Genomic DNA, 24,401 nt, shown 5'->3' with positions numbered 1-24,401 from the left:
CTGGAATACCGAGAAGGAAGAAAAAGAAGACAAGCACCCTGGTCCTTTTTTCCAAGAAATAACAGGAGCCATGAAGAAAAAAAAAATCTGAGTTTGTCCTACTCCATGCAACAGTGCTGAAAAAAAAAAAAAAAAAGAGAGACGCTCCTGCTCAAAAACAAAAACAAAAACAAACAAAAATCCAAACCAAAACAAACCAAAAAAAAAAAAAAAGCAAACATTGGCTTGTATAACTACAGAGACATCGCGCTTTGTAAAGCAGCTTTGTAAGGCAGCATAAGCAAATGAGCCTTCTTTATATGTATATTTCAAAAATATGGCATAATAAGCAATATATTGCACTTGGTGAAATCGCACCTTTCATATCAGGTATAACTTTTTTTGTTGTTTCTTTTTAAGTCTACTGTTATATAAAAGGGGATACTTGAACTTTCAATTTACTCTTTTATAACTCATCACCCACCTTACTCTTACTTTTTCCTTTTGCTCTCTTGCTCTAATCCTGACTAGAATAGAAACTTTAGTAAAAATAGAAAAATCTCTATGAAAAAGACGATATCTGTTTTTATTTTTGTTATACATAGAAGTTTTGGAAAAACATTAACATGTTGTCTGTGCTTTTTGTGTACAGTATTAGTTTTTGCTGTCTAAGAAAAGTGAGTGTTTAGCCCTAGTTGGTAAAGAAACTAATCTTTCATGTGCTGTGACTCATAATTTGAAATGTGAAAGAAGAAACTTTTTGAACTTCTAGAAAAGGGTTGTATTAGAATATGTATTAAACTTCTCTGATAACTGAAATTTAGTTTAGGGGAAGTTATATTTAAATTACTCACCAGGATTTCAGTATACCAGAAAAAGGGATGAAAAGATCATGTTCTCAGTTGCTAAGTAGAAAAAAGCTTTTTCCACAATAATACTGACTTTTAAAATATATTTAAAAGAAGCATTTGTCTTACAGCTGTTGCTGAGAGCGTTGGAAATATCCATTAAGTATTTTAGTGGAAAAAGTACATATAAACTTGTACGTTTAAAGCAATGTATTGGCTTAGCAGATAAATGCATTGCATTCTAATTATTTTGTCTGTTTATAGAAGTAAATTGCTAAGCAGTTTAAGCATTTTATTATAAAAACCCAGTTTTGCCTGGTTCAGTGGGAAAGGATTAACTGATGTATTGCACCTATTTTAATTTTTATTAAAACTGTTTCTAAACATGTTTAAAAATTGTTAAAGGGAGAAAATGCTTTTGAAATATAGAGCTCATATAAATAAAGACTATAATTTGCATGTTAAGAATTGATACTATAATATTTTCCATGAAAAGAGTAAACTTTAAGCAAACTGTTGTGCTTTAAAATCGTATTCTATTATAATAAAAATATATAGGGTATACAGTGAAAAATACTATAGAACCGATGAATTCTACTTTCTTATTTGTTATTCTACAAAGAATTGTGGGAAATTACAAATACCCGATATACTTATAACATTCAAGTAAAATGTTTTATTAAGTTTATTGGTGATTGTTCACTAATTATTTAAAAAGTAGCTCTTGTTCCTTTATGCTGCCTCAGCTAATGGAACATCAACTTTCACAGGCTTAATTAACATTTATAAACCTGTTTTCATGTTTCAAGATCCTTTAGTTGAAAAACATTATTTTAAATGTTATTTTTAGGAGCCATTAATCTCTACACTCTTAATTATCTTATTAAGCTCCATGCCAAATCCAAATCTCTTTTCAGCTTTCACTGGTTCATTGTGCAAAACCTAGTCCCTTCTTTAACAGCCATGCCTCCTTTCACTTTCAAAACTGTTACTGTGAAAACAACACCAACCAAAACGAACGCATAAATGCAAACTATGAAACCACATTATATGTCATATGAGTAGCCTTGGGTGGGGCTCCATGAGTCTTCCAAGCCTTTAAAAAAAAATACATGAAAAGGTTTTGCCCATTTTGATACTGTGTTTTCTTCTCGATCGTCTACCTTCATTCCCACCATCCACCCAGATGCTCCTCCTAAACAGCAGTTGTCTGATATTTCTCCCTTTGTGGTTGTTTTAGGGAAAAACTTAAAATGGATATGAGAAGTGAAGAAAGTGATCATAGGAGAAAATCATCTCAGGTAAAAATAAAAAGCAAAAGAGCAATTAATATTTAAAATTTTAAAAGAAAAAATAATTTTGACTGTGTTTAGTTATAAGAATTTGTTTCATACTCTTTATGGATCTAGCTGTTGGAACTGTCACTGACGGTTTAAGGATTTATAATATTACCTACTTTTGTGAAAAATTTTTCTCTCAGTTTGTGATCAATGTACAGTTTGGTTCCCTTTGTATATAGAGCTATATATCCATTCCTATAACCTAGGGGAAATACAGTTGAATAGAAAGTAGTTTAGGAAAAAGAAAAATTATATTTTGTCATTTGTCATACTATATAAAAGGAACTGAAATCTAGGGAAAGGGAATAAAGTCATGCTTTTTTTTATGATCTAATAAGAGAATGAAACCAAAATATACATTCTTATAGTTAAGGTGAAACGCAGAACAAATGTTGCCTTTTATTTCATGTCTAAATTTATGAATATATGTTGAAATATTTTTACTACATTTGAATTCATGATTATTGACTTTTTTTTACTATAGTTTTTAATAAGTATGGGAATAGTTAGAAAACAAATAATAGTAAAAATTATATAGACCACATTATCTATAGTCTATAAAAAACATTTTATTTATTTCAAAACATGCAAAAACACTAATTAATTTTTATGTAGTAATATTAGTTTTCACAATGAAGATATAATTAAAAATGCTAAATATTGTGGATATGAGTGAAACGATTAATAATGTACAACTTTTAATTTTGTTGCTCTTGAGCCTGGAATCTTAAAAAACGTGTACGTGGCTGGCTTTATGTTTACTCTTTGTGTGTTTGCTTATTGTCTGGTGGTTTAAATTTTTTTTTAATAACAATTTATTTTGCCCAACCTGTTGACCAGATGAGAGTTGTATATAGCCATATAGTATGTTTTGAGTATATCTTTTTTGAAAAATAAGTTTAAATATATTGTGTTTAAGAAACAAGATATCCTCTTTTATGCAATAGATCTGGAGTTTAAATGTTAGCGCGTGGTGGTAGTAATTATGCTATTAATGTGTCATTAATTTTTGTTTTCTGATATTAATTTATCCAAATATTGTTCATTTCAGTATTATTCCAACTACAGACACATATGTATATTTAAGAATTTAAATAACTTCCTGTCTTCTTTGCCTAATCAACAAAATCTTACTTGTTTTATGAGAAAGTTATTACCAATTCCTTGAAACCACTAACTGAGGTTTTATAAGAGTTAAAACAAGCAGTCTAACTCTTACACAATTAGCTTAATAGTTAATTTGGTCTTAATTATAGGCTCATAATACTATATTCATGCCTCAAAATTACATAATTCATACATGCATGTATGGATTCTTTTTTCTTTTAAAATTCATCATTAATTAGAATAGTCTAATTCCAAAATATTCAATCTTAAAACAAAAGTAATCTGTGAAAAATCTTTCACTATACTATTTTTAAACTTCTCATGTATATAACCTGTATTTAGTGTAGAATATTTATGAAGCCCTTTAAGTGGGAATATGCATACTTAGAGCATTTCAGCATTTAAATACTTATGCTAAGGGATTGATATTATTATTTTGGTCTCCTAACTTCATCATATATTTACAACAAATTCTGCATTATGAGGGAGCCCATGTGAGACGTTGCCCATTGGCATAAACCCGTAGATCCGATCTTGTGGTGAAGTGGACCGCACAAGCTCGCTTCTATGGGTCTGTGTCAGTGTGGTAATCTGACAAAATGCTATACACAATGCAGTTAAATAATATTTCAATCAAACTCCTGTTAAACTCTAGTTGTTTACTTTTGAAGTGACTATATTTTCCTTTGGTTTTCATGTATATATAGCTATATATATAAATCCTCACCTGTCTTACGAGGCAGGCTTCAGTTGTTGACCACTTGGAAGGGCTCATAGCACAGCCATTGAAGTTTAAATCCAAGTATATTAAATTGCTTAAGAAATCTGAATTTTTTATAGCAAGGTTTGCACCAAGCTCTGAATAGATCCCGTTCAGAAACTTCTGTTCACATTCCAGTGGTTAGTGCAATTCATCAACTTTAATAAGAAAATTAAAGGCTATAACTGGATTTTGTGTCCCTGTTGAGCCTAGTTCTCTTTATAAATGAAGCTGAATGATACTGACTTTTAATATTATTAATTGCTGGTGGAATTACTCCATGAGAGATGTCAGAAGACATTTTATATGACCTATGCTGGAAACCCAAGAGGTTAGGATAGTCCTAGTAGATACATATTAAATTTATTGGTAAAATGTTAGAATATTATATCTACATCCTTGCCAAGTCCTTAGGTATATGGCCGCCATATTTGGAGGAGCTGACTGAAGATATGATAAGGAGTTTGAAGCAACATTGGAAGCTGTGTGCATCCGGGTTGAGGTAGTAGGTTGTATGGTTTAGAGTTACACCCTGGGAGTTAACTGTACAACCTTCTAGCTTTCCTTGGAGCACACTTGAGCCATCGAGGAATTCTTCATCATTTTAATCTAATCGAGCTAATTTCTGTGCAAGAAGGTTATGTGTCATGAGTATTTTAGATAATTAAAATTATCCTTTATCCGTAAATATTAGATTATTATATTTGCATCTGCTTATAAACTCTGGCAAGATGGTATTTCTGATAGGTTGTTACTCTATGATTAAACATTTTTAAGAATTGGTGAGTAGTGACAAACTGCATTTATATTGCAGCTTTCTTCATCCATAGATTCACAAAATTTGGCACTTAATTTTGCAAACTTGTCATTGGTCTTTCTATTTTTATTGGCTACTTAGACACTACAGTTAAAAAAAAAAGTCTGCTAGTGTCAATGACTTTCACAGCACATTGTCTGAGTCTTTCTTATGACACATCACTTTCTCCCTTACGTTATGGCTATCTATGTGCTTGTTTATTTTTTCCATGCTAGACTGTAAGCCCCTTGAGGGCAAAGTCCATGCCTTATTTTTCATTGTATCCCCTGCAACGCCTTACACATAATAAGATCTATTTATTTATTGGATGAATGAATGGAGAAGAAGATCTCATCCTGTGATGAGTTTCTATGGAATATTTGAATGAATTACAACAGTGGTCATAAATCTCAGTTTTTTTAATTTGTCCTAAAACTTACCTAAATTTAATTCACAGAATGCTGTGCATCAGCAGCTTACTTGACTTGTTTTTTGACTGTGTTGAGTATGTCTACTCGTCATAGACATATGATTTAATTTCAGACTGCTTTTTCTCTAGAATAAAAATAATGGACCAAGTTCATTTTTATTAATAAGTTCATTACAGTTTATAATCTTACATTTTGATTATGTATATTTCTTTTGACTTTTTAAAGTCCTTGATTTCCAGATGAATGATTTTCTCCTTTCAGTGTCAGTCTTATAAATCAGCTTTTTGTATACTGTATACTTTCTTTATCTTTTAACTTTTATTTTTCTACAACTATATCTGTTGAGTAAAACAGGAACGACTAAACCAGAAACGTATTAAGAAAGTAATAACAAGTATATGAAGTATAATTTGAGGATTACATTTTTGCTTGAAGGAAAGGCACCTACAATATTCTGTCTGTACAAAGCAAATTGGTCTCTTTGGAGTCCATTAGCTTTGTGCCAACTTTAATGGCAGTGAATGGTGTAATTTATATAGATTGTTTTTCAGTCACAGAATTAAATAGCTGTAGATATTATACCTTATTTAAACTCCCAGCATGAAACATTGAATACATAAGAAAAGGTTTTTAGATACAATTATATGTTAATAACTATAAGATCCTGGCTATGTGGTGATGAGATTTCTATAGAACACTCTGGCATCCAGATGTCTCAGAATCTAGAATTTACCAACAATGGCAGTGAAGAAGGAACTTTCGAATTACCAAGGGGAAGAACACGTGAGCCTTAGATGGCTCGAATACCAGTGAGTTCAAGCAAAATTATTTGACTGATATGCAGAAGTTAGAAACTAGTAGTCTCTGAGAAAGAAAAGTCTTTTCAAGGACTAATCAAGATATAATGAACAAGGGTCAGGAGACATAGACAAGAGAGAGAGAAAGAGAGGGTTAGAAGAAACAGACAACTGAGTGGTAAACAATTACATCTTTGTAAATAGTTTAGCCCTTGAGAACCTAGTTCCCGTTGCGTGTGTATGTGTGCATGTGTGTATCCCAATACTCTGTGTACAGATTTGGAGACCAAGTCATGTACACATTGAGGGCCAAATAAAATACTATTTCCAATAAATGCCTGTTTCCATGCAGTGCAATAGAGTTAAATATATCACAGAAGTCAACTATGATGTGCAGTTTAAGGATAATTTTATAAAAATACTATGACAGATGTATAGAATATCTAAAGTGAACTGGTATAAAAGAGTACCTGAAAAGTGACAAAGATGTAGCTATGATCCACTGTGTTAGTGTTGCAGAAATCATAATTCTGAAGGGCAGAGGATAAAATTAGCCTCAATGAAGAAAATAAAGAGAATACTACGTGGGAGAATTATGCTTTCACTAGTGATTAATAGTAAATTTTGCTCTTCCAGGTCCTTTATTTCTGTGAAAAAAATGGCAAATGACAAATATACAAACTGACAAGATTATTTTTAAAGAAACTAAGTTTCAGGACCACTGCTGGTGTCTATATCTAGAAATAGTTAAATTATGACTAAGAAACCATGGAGAAACTTAGTACATTTAGAAAGTTAGCATTCAACTGGAGAGCAACTATGTAGATGGAATAATTCCTTTAAGAATTTTAAGTGGTCAAGTTTTACTCTATTCCAAGGATTCCACATTTGGTAACAAAGGAAGTGTGAAAATTCAGGAAACAAACATCAGCAAATCATATTTTACTTAACTAATATCTCTTTTGGTATTTTGGGACACTAAATTTAGGTTCATAGTGGCTGATTGACCTTCCATGCTTTGTGGAATGAGGCAGGAATGAGTGAGAGTAGGAAGGAAGGAAGGAAAGAGGGAAGGAGAAAGGAAGGAAAAGAAGGAAAGGAAAGGAAAACCAACTGCAAAGCAATTGATTGGACCTTACCAGAAAAGTCTAACTTAGTTCATAATAATAGCTCATAATATTATGAACTAAATTGGCCAAAGTAACTATGAGGGAATCAGATAAATCACTTGGCAATTGGACTGAGTCTTCTTGAAAACAATCCAGCAGTTCATGAACTATGTTATTAGAATAAATGAGTCACTTTCTGTAAATAATCATTTTGTTTCTCTTATTCCCTATTACAAAACGCTGACTCATGAGCCTAGGTGATTCCCCAAATGATGTGATTCAGGATTCTGCCACCCTGAGCATTATTTCACACCCGTGTCTAGTTTCTCTTCTCAGAATATAGGAATAACTCTTGAGGCCACTGATGTTGGCTATACCCACAACAGCCCCCTAAAAGACCCCTAGGGAACACCCATGAAAATCATTTAGTGAAGATTCTGACATAATCAAAAGAGCATTTATCTCTCACTTGCTTACCAATTCCTGTCATCCACTACTACTTCCAAGCAAACCTGCTACCAGTTGATATCATGTTCTTCAAGATCCATGTATATCACCTCTTCATCCACAAAGCTTTTTCTCTTTCTCTAAAAGGGAATTTCTCAGTTTTAAATCCTCCTAGCCCTTGCAGCTTTTATTCCCACAGGGTTTTCTCTAACTTCCATTAGTAGTAAATCCAAGTGCCCCAAGGGAATGTGACCTGTGACTGACCTTTGTACCTCCTGCAGTATACATATATTTTTTAACTGTTGGATTGAGTTGAACTTTAAATCATTTATAGGCAATCGAACTTACACACATCTTAAACTATGCTTCAGCAGTAAAATCCTGTGTTATTCAAGATTTCTAGACTCTCCAGAATATATCGTTATGGGATGAGGAGGGGTTTTTTTGTTTGTTTGTTTTTAACATTGTCTTGATTAACAGGCCAGCCTTGATTAAGCCTGTCATATACCATTGAAGGTTATTTATGAAACTAACTAATCTCTATTATTTTTAATAAATCTAAGCCCCTTGCATACAGAAATATGTCTTTTTGAAACTCACAACTCTTACCGTAGTGCTCAGCTTATAGGATGAATTGAAGAACTCTCTGGTGAATAAATAGAATTTTTTTAGTGAGATAAAAACATTATGTGATACAGTGGAGTAATTTTATATTTAAGTGGACTTCTTCCAACTTTTAAAATTTGGAATTTAAGAGAAATTAGGAACATCACTTTTAACTATTATGAAATCGGTTTGATGGTGGTTCTTAATTTTTAAGTTGGCATTGTCTTGTGTGTGCCTTCATTTGTAACCTCACTCTAAGCTATGCAGAATGTGTGAGTTAAATAAACTACCAATGTTTCTTCCCCACACCTATCTGATCCCTCTTAAATCCCAGCTTTGTTACTTTTCACTCTGAACTCTTGGAGCACCTACTTGACTCCAATCATACTCAGCCTTGCATTTCCCCTTACTTTTTATATGTTTAGATAGTAAGTAATAAAGTTAGATTGTAAGCCGTAGAGTTCATGTATACTTTTACGTAGTAGGCACTTAAGTAGTACTTGATGGAACGTAAAAATGAAATATAGATTTATAAATGGTAAGAACCTTAGAAATCAATTGGCCCACTTTCCAGGTGATAAAACTGGGTCCCAGAATGTTTAATGATTTTGCAAGGGTCAATCCACTAGCTATGGACATAGCCCAGATTTCTATCCAGGTCAGTGATCTATCCAAGAAAACATATTTCATGTTTGCTATCAATGGATTTTTGAGTAGTAATTTTTGAGTAATTAATCTTAATTAATTAACTGATTGAAATGAGATAAGGTTTTACTACTGAAAGACTACAAATAACACTATCTTCAGATAAAAATATGATAAGTATATAATTAATATTATTTAAAATCAACTCCATATCCATTTAATTCTTTCTTTTCAAGTACCAGTGCACTCTTATTCTTCTAGGCATAGAGAGGAATTTACCCTCCAGTTCCGTTGTGATACTTCTCCTCCTTCCAGAATCATTCTCTCCTTCCAGAATCATCCTCTTCCAGAGAGGAATTTACCCTCCAGTTCCACTGTGATACTTCTCCTCCTTCCAGAATCATTCTCTAGGAGTACGGCCTAGCAGTTCGTGGTATATCTTAAGTGAAAAGGGAAGAACTATGAATTGGTTAACCTCTTAGCATTGTGTTGCTTAGGAGAATGGAAATTAATATGAAATGGTAGCCATAACTAAGTCCAGCTTCAGAACTCAATTACCTATGCCCCCCATGAGATATGCAAGGTAACACGATGTAAAACACCTTACCAGGGGTCATGAACTTAAATAAATTCAGGGTCTAGGCTGTGTAATAAGACAGACTTAAAGACAAGAGGAAGTGAATGAGGACTGTGGTAGACCAAAGAAACCACGCTTACTTTCAAGATATTCCAAAATGACTTCATCAGTCACTCTAAATTTGGCCACCAGAGTCAGCCAGTTCTCCATCTTTGGTATGAAGGTATCACATAGTAAAGCAAAATTGCAGTAAAACTGTTTTTTTTGATGAGCCTAACCACATCTTCTCTTCTGGTTGAACTAGATAATTTGGAGTATCTTTGATACTTCCAGGTAATTCTAAGGAGTATAAAGAAAGGTAAATTATTGCACACTTACATGCTTATGCTGTTATTTCAAATAGACATGTATGATTCATGATAGTCTAAATATTTCCTTGAATGTAATTGACTAATGAAAAATATTCATTGGTCAAGCAACAACTACCAATTACAATATTATTTTGATGCTATTTTAATGAACCAAATGTAGTAGTAGAAATTGTAGTAGTCCTAGTAGTAGTATGTAGACTTTCATTTGCATCTAAATCTAGATGTACAAAGGCAATGAAATTCTTATACTTCTTATTTCTCAACTAATTAATGTTATAGATAAATGGATAGATAGCATTTTCAAGTCAGAAAAGAATCAAAAAGTTAAATAGAGTGAACAAAATTAAAGTTGAGTGTTCTCGTCTCCATATAAAGTCTTAGACACTCAGGCAACTGGGTAGACTTCAAGAGTAAAGTAATAATATTGCTGTTAGTTATATTTTGTGTTATAATTAAAAGACCAGTTATGCATAAATCTGGAATTAGATCAGGTTCCTGTTCATAAATTTTTCAATATAATTTAATCCAATGAAAAATTTGGCAAATAGAAATGACACAATCAATTATGAAAATGCTGAGTTTATAGTAATAAAGAAGGCATGTGTTTGCAATTTTGCTATGCGTAGTAGAAGCCTTCTTATTTAATACAATTGGGATCAGTAGTTGAGTAAATTCACAAAGACTTTTAAAGAAACAGTTCTTAAAATTAATACATGCATACGGTACATATTTTGTTTAAATTTTAAAACTTGATTATATGCTTATTTGCCAGTATTTTTAATTTGGCAAATAGAAATGATACAATCAATTGTGAAAATGCTGAGTTTATAGTAATGAAGAAGGCATGTGTTTGCAGTTTTGCTATGTGTAGTAGAAGTCTTCCTATTTAATACAATGGGGATCAGTAGTTGAGTAAATTCACAAAGACTTTTAAAGAAACAGTTCTTAAAATTAATGCATGCATACTGTACATATTTTGTTTAAATTTTGAAACTTGATTATACGCTTATTTGCCAGTATTTTTAAGTAAGCCTGTTTCTGAGTTTGGGTTGCTGATTATAGATTTTAGTCACCTTTTCTTTCTGTAAATCCCATAATGCATCATCTTTGATTTCTAATTTTGATTGCTTATATGTCTTTAAGTGCAAATCCAATACAAAGAAATCTGAAAGGAGATTCCTATTTTTCTCTATGATTTTTTTCTAATGTTGTCTTACCTACATTTTACACTATAATATTTTTTAAAGTGACAATTTTATTGTCTTTCCAAAATTTTCAAGTTTAGAACACCTCTCATTCTTTTACGCTCATATTTAAATTGGTTTAGATAATATTTAATTAAATTATACAATTTTATATTAAGCCAACGGGCATAAACTGGTTTGGGAACAAACATAACTGACTGCCAACGGGCATAATCTGGTTTGGGAACAAACATAACTGATTGCCAGCAAGCATACACATCACTTGGTGGGATTAAAAATACTTGGGTGTTCTAGAACTTTCTGAGGTGATGGAAATGTTCTCTGCACTGTCCAAAACAATAACCAGTAGCCATATGTGGTTAGTGTGACTGAAGAACGGAATTTTAAATTTAGTTAATTTTAGTTAATTAAAATTTAAATAGCTACATGTGGCTAGTAGCTAGTATATTGGACAGTACAGCTCTAGAAAGTACTTTACTTGCTTTTAGCATGCTGGTGGCATCTGTCGAAAATGTCAGATAATCTGTAAAGTGGTGAATGGTTAAGAGTACTTTCTCTGTAGTTGAATTAAGATTTAGGGGAAGAATGGCTTGGGAAACTCAAACTGGTTTGGAATTCATTTTTGTTTTGTTTTTAATTTGTTTATTTTGATCCTATTTGAGTATAGATTTAGTTTGATGGAATTTTAAAACTTTATTCAAAAAAAGCAGCCAAAACATTAAAAACTACAGAGGGTTGCAGTTTTTTTCTGAAGCATTCGATCAACATAAACCTAATTAGAAAGTAAAGACATTACTTCTCACATTGCACCCCATCCCCCAAAGAAAGTGTTCTTAATTTAGGATCCTAGATCCATAAGGAGCCATGGAATAAACTTGTTGAGTCTCTGTGCCCTTTGAAAATATTTATAATTCTTTAAAGGTATGCGGATGTGTTTATTTTACTGAGGAAAAAGTCCTAGCTCTTGTCAGATTATCATGGGAGTCCATGATTTCCTGAAAAAGTTAAGAATAACTTTGGTTATTTGCTTAATACTTTTTAAGTTGCCAGAAGTTGATTAATTAGTACATTCTGATAGAATTGTAAGCCTTCTCTTACAAATATTGTAACTCTATCTACCTATCCATCCATATATATGTTTCAAATTATATAGTTTATATATGTAATTAATATAGAAATTTTAATTAAACTTTGTACGTATATAATTTATATGTAATTTAATTAATACTATATGTATAATTTAATTAATTAGCTAAACCTATGGAACATGGTTAAAAAAAGAGAGAGAATAGCTTAATTTCTTGGAAAGATTCAATAAAATTGAATAGCTAAAATCCCTGTCATATTAAATTTGAACTTTCAATTGTAAATTATTACAAAAAAATCATAAAAATGTAGATTGAACCATCTCTGTTTCTTGTATCAGTACCTTTACGTGTTCTTACTTATGAATGGACTGGGTCCACTGGAGTGGAACATCATGGGTACAATTTATGAAACCTGAAAACACCATTGCCAGTCCCATACTCAATGAAAGGACTTGTCTCACATGAAAATATTGGAAAAATTAGAAAATTATACTTTATATGTTTTAAGAAAAATTAGGATATTTATGTTTTAATGTATATTTGTGCTTCCCTTTCTATTATTTTTGTTTAATACGTCAACTACTGAGCCCAAACCCATCAAGCAGGATGGCCTCTACTCTAATAGTATCAGTCCTCTTTTAAAAGTGAGAAAAGCCACAGTCAGGTTTATATAGTTTCCTACAATCACATAAATGGTAAATCCTAGCGCTGGAACAAGTGTGTCTTACACCAGAGGAGTTCATTTGAACTGCTTTGTTATAACGCTTCCAGCGACAGAGGCTTAGCAATTCGGGAGCAGTCGGTCCCCAGAGTAAAAGTTTGAAAGTAAGATTTGCTCTACTTAGAATGAAAATGCAGCTTCGCTACTTAGGTGACCAGCCCTTTTTGTGCTTCCAGAGACTTCCTAAACCAGTGTTTCTTTCATTGAACAGCAAAAGTTCAATGGGCTCTTTTCCGTTTCTGATTTTGTAAAACATAGAATAACATGAGGTTGCCAGACCTACCTAAAAACAACAAATATATTTACTTCTGACTGGGAATTTACCAGCTCAGTGTGGTAAACAGTTTATTTAATGATAAAGAGAAACATGGAGCGGCATCTATTACATAAATAATTACTTCTGTTTTTAAAGTCTTCAAAACATAGGAGTACAATAAACCTTACTCACAGGCTACTTGAGAGAGTTTATTGCTATTTGGGACGTATCTAACAGTGTTCCTTACATCATCTGGGGACTCAGAGCAACCTCCTTTTTCTTTCTACCTCTTCTAATACTATTAGCTTGAAACTTGTTTATTTTTCCCTGCCTTGCTCTGAGTTTTAAGACCTCTTAGAACAGTGGTTTCTCAACTTCACTGCTTGAAGACCTGCAGTGGGGAGGGGAAAGTGGGGCAAGAGGTGGGTGTAGTTTGAAAAAGTCCTCAGTGTTATTCAGATTTTCCATCTGCATTGTCACCTATTCCGGAAGGCATCCATTTTGTGATAGGATTTCAGAGGCCTCAGAAAGGTCACTCCTGCTCCAAAATAGCTTGGTCTTTCATTGCACAGTAAGCTTAGAGCCAGTTTTTAGACTGTTCCCCATTCTGCAGTAATAAGGAGATTGAACTCCAGCCCTGGAGTCTGGCACACCTGAATTTATAACAAGTCTGAGTCAACTACCACTACAAAAGCTGATTTTTCCATCAGTTCCTCATGACCTTCATCTGTAAAGTGAAAATTATGACACTAATACTGCAAGGTTTTCGTGAAGATGAAAAGATTATATATATGGCATGTAGCAGGCATGGTGCCTAGTAGATAATAGGAATTGAAAGAAATATAATTATTATGGCCATCATTATACATATTAAATGGTGCAGTGTAGTGTTTACTTATTAAACATCCCACAGATTCAGTGCTGTGGAGTTTACCCTGGTGGGGCCACAGCAAACACTGAGAGGAGGTGGTTTTCTCTGAGTCCTCCCCCTTGATTCCTGAGCACCATGGCTTTGCCGCCTGGCTTTGCTGATTTGAAGAGGTCACATTTCAGATGGTCTTCTCACTGGCAGATCATGGTAGACAAGAAGTCTCACCTTTTTCTTCTGGGAAACGAAATAGTCCGTCTTCCTATGTCTGAAGTTGTCTTTTCCTTTTTGTCTCAATCTTACTTTGAAAACAGGCAGTTTGTCACTACTGTGGTAAGTTGCTTAAGTGCCTTAGTTTTCCCATCTGTAAAATAGGGTTAACAACCCCTTCCTGCAGTACTTCTCCAGACTCTCGAGAAAATAAAAATATGTAATGTGAATAATGAAAAAAATGCAGCATCAGCATTCCCACAAATAGAAAATTAACCATTTAAACTTACCTATAGGAAATTTTGTAGACTTCCAGGGAAGGGGAAGTAGCAAAGTCTTCTTAAGCTATTCATTCCCAGGGAGAAGATGTCTCTCTCAATACCTCTCATTGTCACTGTCTCTTTCTCTGTCTCTGTCTGTCTGTTTCTCTCTTTCTCTCTCTCTCTCCTTCTCTCTCTTCCCTTTTCTCTCTTGTGTTCTGTTTGTATTACTGCTCATGAGTTCCTTTCTCAGATCTAGCCAAGGGCTAACAGTAAGAATGTTATATTTATGAGATAAATGAATGAATTATTGATTAATCAAATCAGTTAATGAGAGCAGCTACAGAAATGTGGATTTTGGTTCATAAGAAACTAGAAGGTATTAGCTACAGTGTGATTAATATATTAATAGTTGGTTAATCTTGGTGATCATCTTGGACAGGTGATGCCATAGGAAGATAAGTCAGTCCTGTAACTTCTTCCCAACAGGTTTCTTTTTTTATAAAGTTGATCATTTCAGTATGAGCTAGGGCATGCCCACCTTTCCTGTGTGATAAGATCGATTTGCATTAAACATTTCTCACCGAAAACTGGGTGGGTCCCTATGTTTCATGATTAAATTAATGTTTGGTTAATCTGTAAAAACTAAGTGCAGTTTGCCATGCTAGTCCAGTGAAAGCATATTCAGTAATTTTATTGCAACCAATTTTCATTTTAGATAATAGACAGGAGGTTTTACAACTGAGTTCAAAAGTTTGTGAGGTTTTAAACATGGTTCTTTCTCCCTCTTTTCCTCAACCTATGTCAGGGTATTGGGTGGTTTCCCGAAGCAGGATAACTTCCAGGGAGGAAGCAACATAGGCATCCCAAGTTCAATGGTGTCATGCATGTAGGGTCTGATATCCATTAACCATTGCTCTGATCGTGTCCCACAAATCTACAGAAAGCCCACATCGCCTTCCTGGGTCCTGGATGAGGGCCTAAATACTCTCCAGAAAATAGCATCTTTACCTACTTGGCCCTAAGCACCTATTATTCCATTTATGGTGGTGTCAGAGATTTCAGGAGCTGAGATAGTGACCTTGCCCATTTTCAAATGCTGACTGTTTAAATGATGACTTTGAAAGTGCTGTGGCCTTCAGAGTAGGTGTTTTCAGACTTGGTGGATGATTGTTGGGTGCAGGGAAGGTGGACCTTCTTTTTTTGTTTAGATAGTTTCATTACAAACCATGGGCTTTATATATAGGGCTGTTAGATTTAGCAAGTAAAACTATGGGATGCCCAGTTAAATCTGAATTTTAGATAGATGATGAATAATTTTTTAGTATCATTATGTTCATTAGTTCATGTTGTTTCCATTGTTTGTCTGAATTCAAATTTGACTTCACCACCTACATTTTTATTTGGCAACTCTTTTTAGGTAGCATTTTCCATAATAAAGTGTCTTATTCCATTTCTCCATATATTCACCACTCTCATTAAATAAGGAAATAGAAGCTTATAAAGAAACCAGAATAAGATTTATGTCATGAGATAGTGGGGAAAAGCATACAAAGATAATATAATAATTTATATTAAAATAATAGGAAATTTGAGATAAACTTTTTTTCCTAAATGTTAGGGTCATGTAAAATAAGTATTAGGCCATATTACTTTACATGATTAAACAAAGTAGTTTAGCAAGTGACGTTTAATAAATAGAAGCCAGTTAATAACTTCACCATAAAATTCAGGGGATAAAAATTTTGTTATAATGTCAAAGCCACATTACCTGGTGCATTCTGTGACATTCTAAGCCATCTTTGCATTAGTAATGACAGATTTTCTTTTTTGGTTTTTGTGCGGTTTTTGAGAGCTCTGGAGTGCAAGTTTTCCAGAAAATGAACGTTCGGGTGAAAGCAATTTCACTTCTCAGTGAATGTAAAACATTGCTTGCTTTGCACATGATCTGTTGCTGTCAGTTACTTTAGAATCTTTGTTAGCTTTTCAAACATCCTTTGCCATCACAAGATAAATCTTCTACGCATAGCTCATGCTGTGTCTGGGTTTGCCCTAGACTTGGAGAATATTTCACGTGGGGTCTCTTAGAGTTGGGTGGTGCTGACCGCCACACGCACTGTGTACACACCACAATCATCCTTTCTCACTGACTGATTTCTTCCTTCCCCACCATCCTGACTGCCTCCAGCTCAATGGCTCCCACCCTTTCCAGTTTGGCTCAGACCCCCACCAGAGCCAAGCTTCCCAGCTGGGTCTTCTCCCCACACTCATCAGCCCCAAGTTCCTTTCTATTCTGGCAACCTTGGGCAGAGAATCACGGACCTGGAGGCTTTCAAAGTGTCACCCATCAAGTCACACCAGGCACACATATGCTTGTCCATGTGTTCACACGCAATGAATCTTTTCATTTAATGAGGCAATTTGTCCTGTCCACTTGGCCCGTTTCCTTTATTTTACACAGAAGGACGTAAGTACATAAAGATCAGAAGATTGTTTTCAAAGTCACATAGTACTTACAAGTCAAGGTTGGGACCCTGATCCTTTCATTAAATCAATCTTTTCAGAGAATTAAGTTCTTCCTCTGTCATATGGGATCATATGGCCAAAGAATGATGTTTTGTGAGAATTAAACAAAAACCTAAAGTATCTAGCTGAACTGCTTATAATGGGCTTTCAGAAAACATTTGTTTCTTTCTCCTATTTTCACTAAACAATTTATTAGAATTTATGAGTAAAATTTATTAGAAGACCTGGCTTTGGTTGGGGGTAAGAATTCCATTCATTCCCAGATCTCTGCCTAGCTTGCTTTTTGACACTGAAATTTATTTAACCTTTCTGTTGCTGGACATAGTTCTCTGTCATACAATAATGTTCTGTCATTATATGATTCTATAATTTTTCTATTTTAGAGTTTGCCTCATTAATTAGCCTATAGTTGTTCACTCAATAAGTATTTTCAAATGAATAAACACGAGTGAATGGTAGCGTCCAGTGTTATTATTTTCCAGCTGTTAAAGACACATCTGAAAGTAATATAGGTATTATATGGTTTCCATAATATTTTGAAGTAAACCATGGGATATTTTAAAGTAACTGGATTTTAAAAAATTGTCCCTTATATCTGAGTTAGATATTTACTCAGTTTTCACAACATTTCACATTGACCCTCACTGAAACCTCTCACTTTGTCACTTCCAGAAGCTCCCTCACTTCTAAGTCTTTCTGTAAGTCAAGAAGTAGTGTGCATTTCGTAAAAGTTTCATTATCTTGTATACAGAATAAAGTTTAAATTCCTCTGCAGGACAGGAGGAACTTTACAGTCTGTTACCAATGTACCAACATAAATCTATGTCAGGCTACACTTCCATCTCCTGACACTATTTCTTTCCAGGTCATACCCATTCACCACTGCCTAATATTCAGCCATACTGGGGCTCCATGCCCAAGGGGAGCTCAAGCTCTGTAACGGAAGGCAGTAAAGTACATAAGCACAGGCTTTGGAATGAAGCAGGCAGAGTATAAATGTGGACTTATCATTTTGTAGCTGTGGAGGCCGTCTCTATAAGCCTTACTTGTTTTGTCTAAAAACTAGGGTAATAATACAGCATAGAGCTCCTGTAGCATTAAATGAAACAGCATAATTTAAATTATGTTATCAATTGTTACTGGGAATGCAGTAAGTAGAAGCTGATGTAATATGGTGAAGATGAACGTGGAAGTCTTTGCTGATTTTGTTCCTGTTGTCTAAAAGTTTTAAAATTATTTTTATTTCTTGCAAAATTGCGTTCATTCTTTGAGATCTGCTTTTCCCCTATATTCACATTTATATGTAATGAATAATGCTTAAGTTGCATGCTCTGGCCTTTTTTCACTCTCATATTTTTTTGAATTGCCATTGTATCCTTTTATTTTCTTTAGTTTGTAACTTAAAAAAAAATCAGTCATAGGTAATAAGAGTGACAGGAACTTGGACAATCATTTCCTCCAATATCCTCATTTAATAACTAAGAAAACGGAAGCTCAAACTTTTTTTGCAATTAATTATATAATATCTGCCTCCCTAGTAGTCTGTGAATTTCCAAAAAGTAGAAAACTGTGTGTGTCTGATCAGTTTAGTATCCACAGTGGTTGGCACAAGGTGGACCTATAGCGATGGATATTTCCAGAATAAGTGAGTGCTGTGGAACTACTTCTGGCCAAACTTCTGAATTCTAGGTTAGTGCTTTTGTGCTATACTGTATTTCTTCTCATTCAAACTTCATCTTATTTTACAGATTCACTTACTGAAAATCTCTCTTGAAAGTTGTTGATCATCCTGGAGTGGCCCATAGAGGGCTTATCCTTATAAGATCCAGGAAATCTTCTGGTTCTATGATGCAGTCACTTAATTTGCTTTGGAGCTGTGACAGTGCATACTTCCAGGGACAGGCCCAGGGAAAAGCGAAGCTGAAGCAGTATTATTTTTCCTAGTGAAGTTGATCTGGACATGTGGATCTTCTACCCTTGACCTCAAGCCCAGTGGTCCTTTCTTTTGCCTAACGATTGGTTGTTTCAGCTTTGGCTTCATAACTATGCCTACTTTGTGGCAGTTTGCAGGCTACTTGTATGCTTGTTACCTTGTTTCTATTCTGTAATAACCCAAGGAGAAGCAGGGAAGTTATTAGGATGCATGTTTTGCAGATGAGGAAACTAAGGTTTGGTTTGAATTCAGATTTCCTTTCTCCCGTCCTAGTGTTTACACTGCACAATTTTGCCTCTCATTGCTTGGTCTGGGCTGCCTTAGACCTATGGCTGAGCTATTCTACACTAGTAGAATATTCTATACTTACATACTCACTTATTCTACACCAGTAAGAGAAAACTAATATTCTCCCACGTACATTCCAGTAAAGTTCCAAGAACAGCCATGGGCTATACACCCATTGAGTCCCCATGCTACAGGCCCCTTTAGTTCCTGAAAATAAACAGCTGGCTAGTTCAGACTGCAGTTTAGGGATTCTCAATCTGTGTTAAGTAATTAGCTCTTAAACTGAGCAATAACCTTCAATGAGTCTTTCACTTCCCTGCTCAGGGAGAGAGAGAACAACAAACAGAGATAGAGTGTGCTTCAGTGTCAGGTTGTCAGATTTGGAATAGTTTGCTAGAACTGTGCCTCAGATGCTTCACCTGTAAAGTGATGCCCAGCCTCAAAGGTTGTGGAGAAGGCTGAATGAAATAAACAGAACAGAACAGTGCTTGACTTGTAGTGAGGGCTCAGTAACTATTCACTCCTAGTCATTATTACTATTATTCATTACTTTGTGGACATTAAAAGCAACAGTTTCATCCAGTCTGAGTTGGTCATTGAAAATAGTATTATATTTTTCTTTATGCAAATAAAAACAAATTCCTTTTAAAATAAGAAATGAAGGTGTTTGGAATTAATTTTTTTGTGTACAGTGAGGCGATTTCGGTTCCCTCTATTTTCAGTTTAAGCATCTTTGTCAGTTTTGACCATGGTAGAAAGTGAACACATCCCCTCTAGCATTATTGGCCTCGCACTGGGAATGCATATAACCTTATGTTGAAAGTACGATTGCAAGTGCCAGATCCTCTCTTGATACTTGCTTGAAATTCCATCCCTTTAGGGTTATGTGTTAATAATGCAGGTTGGAAATAGGCTGTAAGCATTCAGGTTTGATTTAGACATAGGTTAATATTGTTTGCTGTAATATGTTTAACATTCCAAGACTCCTTTCTGATTTATTTTATCACATCTACCGTAAAACTAACAATTATTAATCACTCCCATTTTTCTATGAAATCAGCTAGAACACAACAAAGCAGAATATTAATATAGCTTGACAAATGATAGAATTTCAGAGCTCCTTCTCCTAAGAAAATGGAAACTATTCAGTGCAGGCCGTTGTCAGTAAAAAGGAAATCTGTCCCTACAAGGTTATCTCATATAAATATTAATATTCCATATATGGCCATTACTTCCAGTATTTCATTTTCCAAATGCACTTTTTACAAACATGTAATATTATGGTCCATTACCAACCACTAATGGAGAATTTTATGACTAACTTTTGCACCAAAAATGATTATTTGCTGTGTGAGGATAAATTTGCAAAACAAGATATGGTAGCATTTAAATGGCCACTTATTTTTAGAAGAAGACTGCCCTGACTGTGTCCTAACACTTAGATTACCATCTCATGGCATCATTATCTCCAGGCCCAGATGGGCGTCTCTTGCACGTAAGGAGCATAAGGGAAGCCAATTTGATTAAAATAGGCTGTTTCTTATCATTAGGAAATTTGGGGATGGAAAAATAATAACTTGTGTAATAAATACTATATGGTTTGAAGCCATGTTCATCTTCCAAGGTAAGTAGCAATTCAGTTTTTTCAGGAACCAGGAAGGCACCAGATTTTTCTACTGTATGCTCTTTTCAGGAAGAATAGTGGGTATAACTGATAAGTCAAAATGAGCAAAGTGAACTGTTGCATTACGGTGTGAATATGATGAGAATTATTCCATAGGTCATTTCCTCTCCTGAGCCCATAAAATTGTTCTTTTAAACATATTTACAATCCAAGTTTCTAGAAAAATACCTAAGGATCTCCTCTTATAATAACCTCATAATTCTTTCTATCTCAGTTTTATTTGATATGTTGGGTATCTGGATCTTTTAATATTATTTTTTAAATGTCTTCCTTTATTGATGTTCCTGTAATCCATTTCAAACCCTGAAATATGAGGATAATTATAATGTAAACAAGGATTCAGTGAAACATATAATCTACATTTGTATTTTAAATAGTGCTCGAGGAGATTTGGTTCTTAGTCTAGAATTCACATACTGAAATAAAAGGTGATAATATGGAAGTTTTTTTTTTTAATTTTAACTTCTAGGGCTTACCCATACTTAAATTAACTTTAAGTATTTATAACTAATCTCCATTGAAAGGTCTTTCAAACATTGTTTCCATGTTATTTAAAGTGTAAATGAGGAGAATAAAGAAAATAATGGTTAAGTAAAATAGAAGTTAAGTGACACACCTGAAGCCACAGAACTAGTTCATAACTATACCAAGAATTCAACCTTGATTTTTTTTTTTGTTTGGTCATGTTCTTTTCACTACTCTTTTAAAGAAGTCAGTGTTTTATTTAACACAACTGACCTTAGTACATGGTTTAATTTTTTCAGCACAAAATACACCTCACAATATTATGGTGTTTACATGAAACATACAAAATATAAATGCTAATATGACACCTAGTATGTGATGATTAATCACAAATAGCAGCGCAGTGTGACAAAATTCATTAAATTGATAATTCTGTCAATACATTTCCATGAAAAGTATTCTTTTTACCTTAAAGAAGTCAAGTAATACCAATAATTAATGAGAAGCGAAACCACTCAGTGGTAAAATGCTTTCAGGTTTTTAAAGCTAATTTACTTACATGCAATATATTTAGGAACACTATTAAGGTTTTTTTGCATTGTGAAGATGGGATTTTGCTATTTCTTCTGATAGAACATTTACCAAATCACAAAAGTGATAAGTAAGCTTTATAAGTTAGGAAATTCTTGGAATGTAGTTCCAAAGAGAAAACTTCCTACATGATGGAAGAAAAAACTAATTTAACTGAGATATTTTTCGGTACAGTTTGGAAATAGATGACCCATACAAGATTACAAAAGGTTGTCGGCATGATCTTTGGAACAAGACTAAGACATGAGGAACTGAAGACGGCCCCCCACCCTTACGTACATAACATCATCCCTCTCACTCCTCCCTCCTGGTCTTCTCATCTCCTCCTCCATTGCCTGAAATATTTACCTGTCGTGCATCAACCTTAGATATCGCATTCTCTAAGAATCCTCCTTAGATGCCTCAAGGCTGTGGTAAAGATTCTCCGGTGTGCTCCTTAGCATACCGTCATTTGCCCAGCCTTTGTCACGGTGTGTTATTGCAGTTGCCCATTTATCTGGCAGTATCTCCCACCAGACGTTCAACGCCATGAGGAAAGGAGCTGGATGTTCCATTACCTAGCCCAGTGTTTCACACATAGTAAGTGGATCGGCTCTGACTGAGCTAGAGGATCCCAAAGTTAACCAAGCGCCATGCAATTCTTTATAACTTACACACACAGGATCTCTTTTGAGGCTCTATACAACTCCTTATTTCACCCATATTACAGATGAGGAAGGTAAGATTCAAGGGGGCTAAGAGCTAAGAGGTCTTGCACCATAAATGGCAGAATGAGAGAATCCCACACATTCTCTCTCCTCACTAATTCTTTCATTTAATGGATTTATGCTGAACATCCTCTACTTGCCAGACATTATGTCAGAACTTGGGATCCAAAGATTAATAGGTTAAGATCCCTGAAGCTCTCTGCCTGGTCAGAAAAATAGACTATAAACAGTAATTATAATACAATATGATAAGGGTTTTGACAGAACAATGTACTCTTGTGCTTTGGGATTTCCAAAGAAGGAATAAAAAACCATACATATTCACTTGCTCTATTTTATTTTATTTTTAAAGTTCTTTTATTACATTCTTATGCCTGAACGTTTAGTACATAACCAATCTACTTCAGAAAAAGGTAACCAAAAGCCTATGCAAATTAATGAAAGTTTAAATATTGCAATACTATTTCTAAACTAGTTTCATTATTGTTCATATTACACATTAATTTGAATATCAAACAGAAGTCTATATAAAGCCTAACCCATGATAGTTTTAAATGGCTTGCTTAGGTAAATCACTTTCATCATCATTTATGTAACTTGGAATCCTAAGATAATTCTCAAGAGAGAATTATCACAAGCATATTAACAGGAATAGATGAGTGGAAGAACTGGGGTAGGAGTGCAATATGGCGTGAAGATGGCTTCGGGTGAGTCAGGAACTCGCAAGACGGTTCTAGAAAGCAGCTGTGTGCCTGAGTTTTGATCAGAAGTTTATTTGCTGTTTTAAAAAATCTTTTAAAGAAAAACTAGTTGAGTGGAGGAAAAGACTTACTTCCATTTTCTTAGTTTTTAAAATTATTTTTCAGAGAAAAGAAAGCAACCATGAAAAAGAGTGGTATTTAATAAAGACAATTAAAATATTTTACTGAAGGAATGAAAAATAGGTAATTGTCAATAAATATTTAGCATGAGTCTATTTGCTGTATTACTAATCTAGAGGAAAAGGGCCTTGCCTTATTTACCTGTGTATTTCCCATGCTAAGTATGGTGTCTTGCTCATGGCTGAAAAGCTTCCACCAAGATGAGATGACTCTCTCAACTTCATTCTTTAAAAACAGAATACACAAAGCAAAAATTGAAGACATCCAAATGAAATGTGGATAACATGTAGCTCTGCTTTGAAAGCCTAATTTCAGAAACCTATGAGCAGTCCTTTGTCAGTGATTAAGAGCTAGGGAATTCACTGAGTATTTCAAAATAATACCTGTGTCCTACTGATGCAGCCAAACCAGTGAAAATGGGTAGATGCCAATAAGGGGGCAGTCACCTCTTCCCAGCATCTAAGGAATGCACATTTCAACACATTCCAGGAACAACTCCCCCGCTGGCGACTTTGCTCAGCGCAGTGTCTCTCCACCTCAAACTGCAGTGTGCAAAAATTAATCGGGAAGAAAGAGATGCCTTTCTGGAATTGTCAAGTTGCTCCACACGGGTGACCCTTTCCCTTGTAAGTCAGTAAGAAACCCATTGCAAAAAGGGGAAAAGTCTGTATCCAAAAGTTTCTGGTAAAGGGAGTGGAAAGAACTGCAGGGATAAAAACAGTAACCCACCTAGAATTTGCTAGATGTTTTTTTTTTTCCCTTTTAGTCACTCTTTGTAATTCTTTGGTTGAAGCGCCATCTGACCACCCTCAACTGAATGCTCATGTTTTCCCAGTGTAAGAATGGAGGAGAAGGTGTTTCATTGTAGACTAAGGCCACCCCACCTGTGGTTTAGTAATGTGAAT

General features: G+C 34.4%; 1 protein-coding gene across 17 annotated transcripts in view; it reads left to right on the top strand.

The window, feature by feature from the left end:
- The window catches only part of LOC309628712 (uncharacterized protein), a 454,132-nt gene that overhangs the window by 347,519 nt on the left and 82,212 nt on the right, over positions 1-24,401 (top strand). For 16 of the 17 annotated variants that reach the window (XR_014244646.1, XR_014244647.1, XR_014244648.1 and 13 more), the window contains one exon: positions 2,068-2,128. The gene's annotated coding sequence lies outside the window, so the exon portion shown is untranslated. Of the gene's footprint in view, positions 1-242; positions 370-2,067; positions 2,129-24,401 lie in introns of those variants that run through there. The other variant, XR_014244661.1, reaches the window with a different exon arrangement.

The sequence above is a fragment of the Balaenoptera borealis genome (assembly GCF_965194805.1).
Source record: "Balaenoptera borealis genome assembly, chromosome: 5".
NCBI lineage: Eukaryota > Metazoa > Chordata > Mammalia > Artiodactyla > Balaenopteridae > Balaenoptera > Balaenoptera borealis.
Note: the sequence above shows the minus strand (reverse complement) of the source record. Positions and strands in the feature narration are given on the sequence as shown.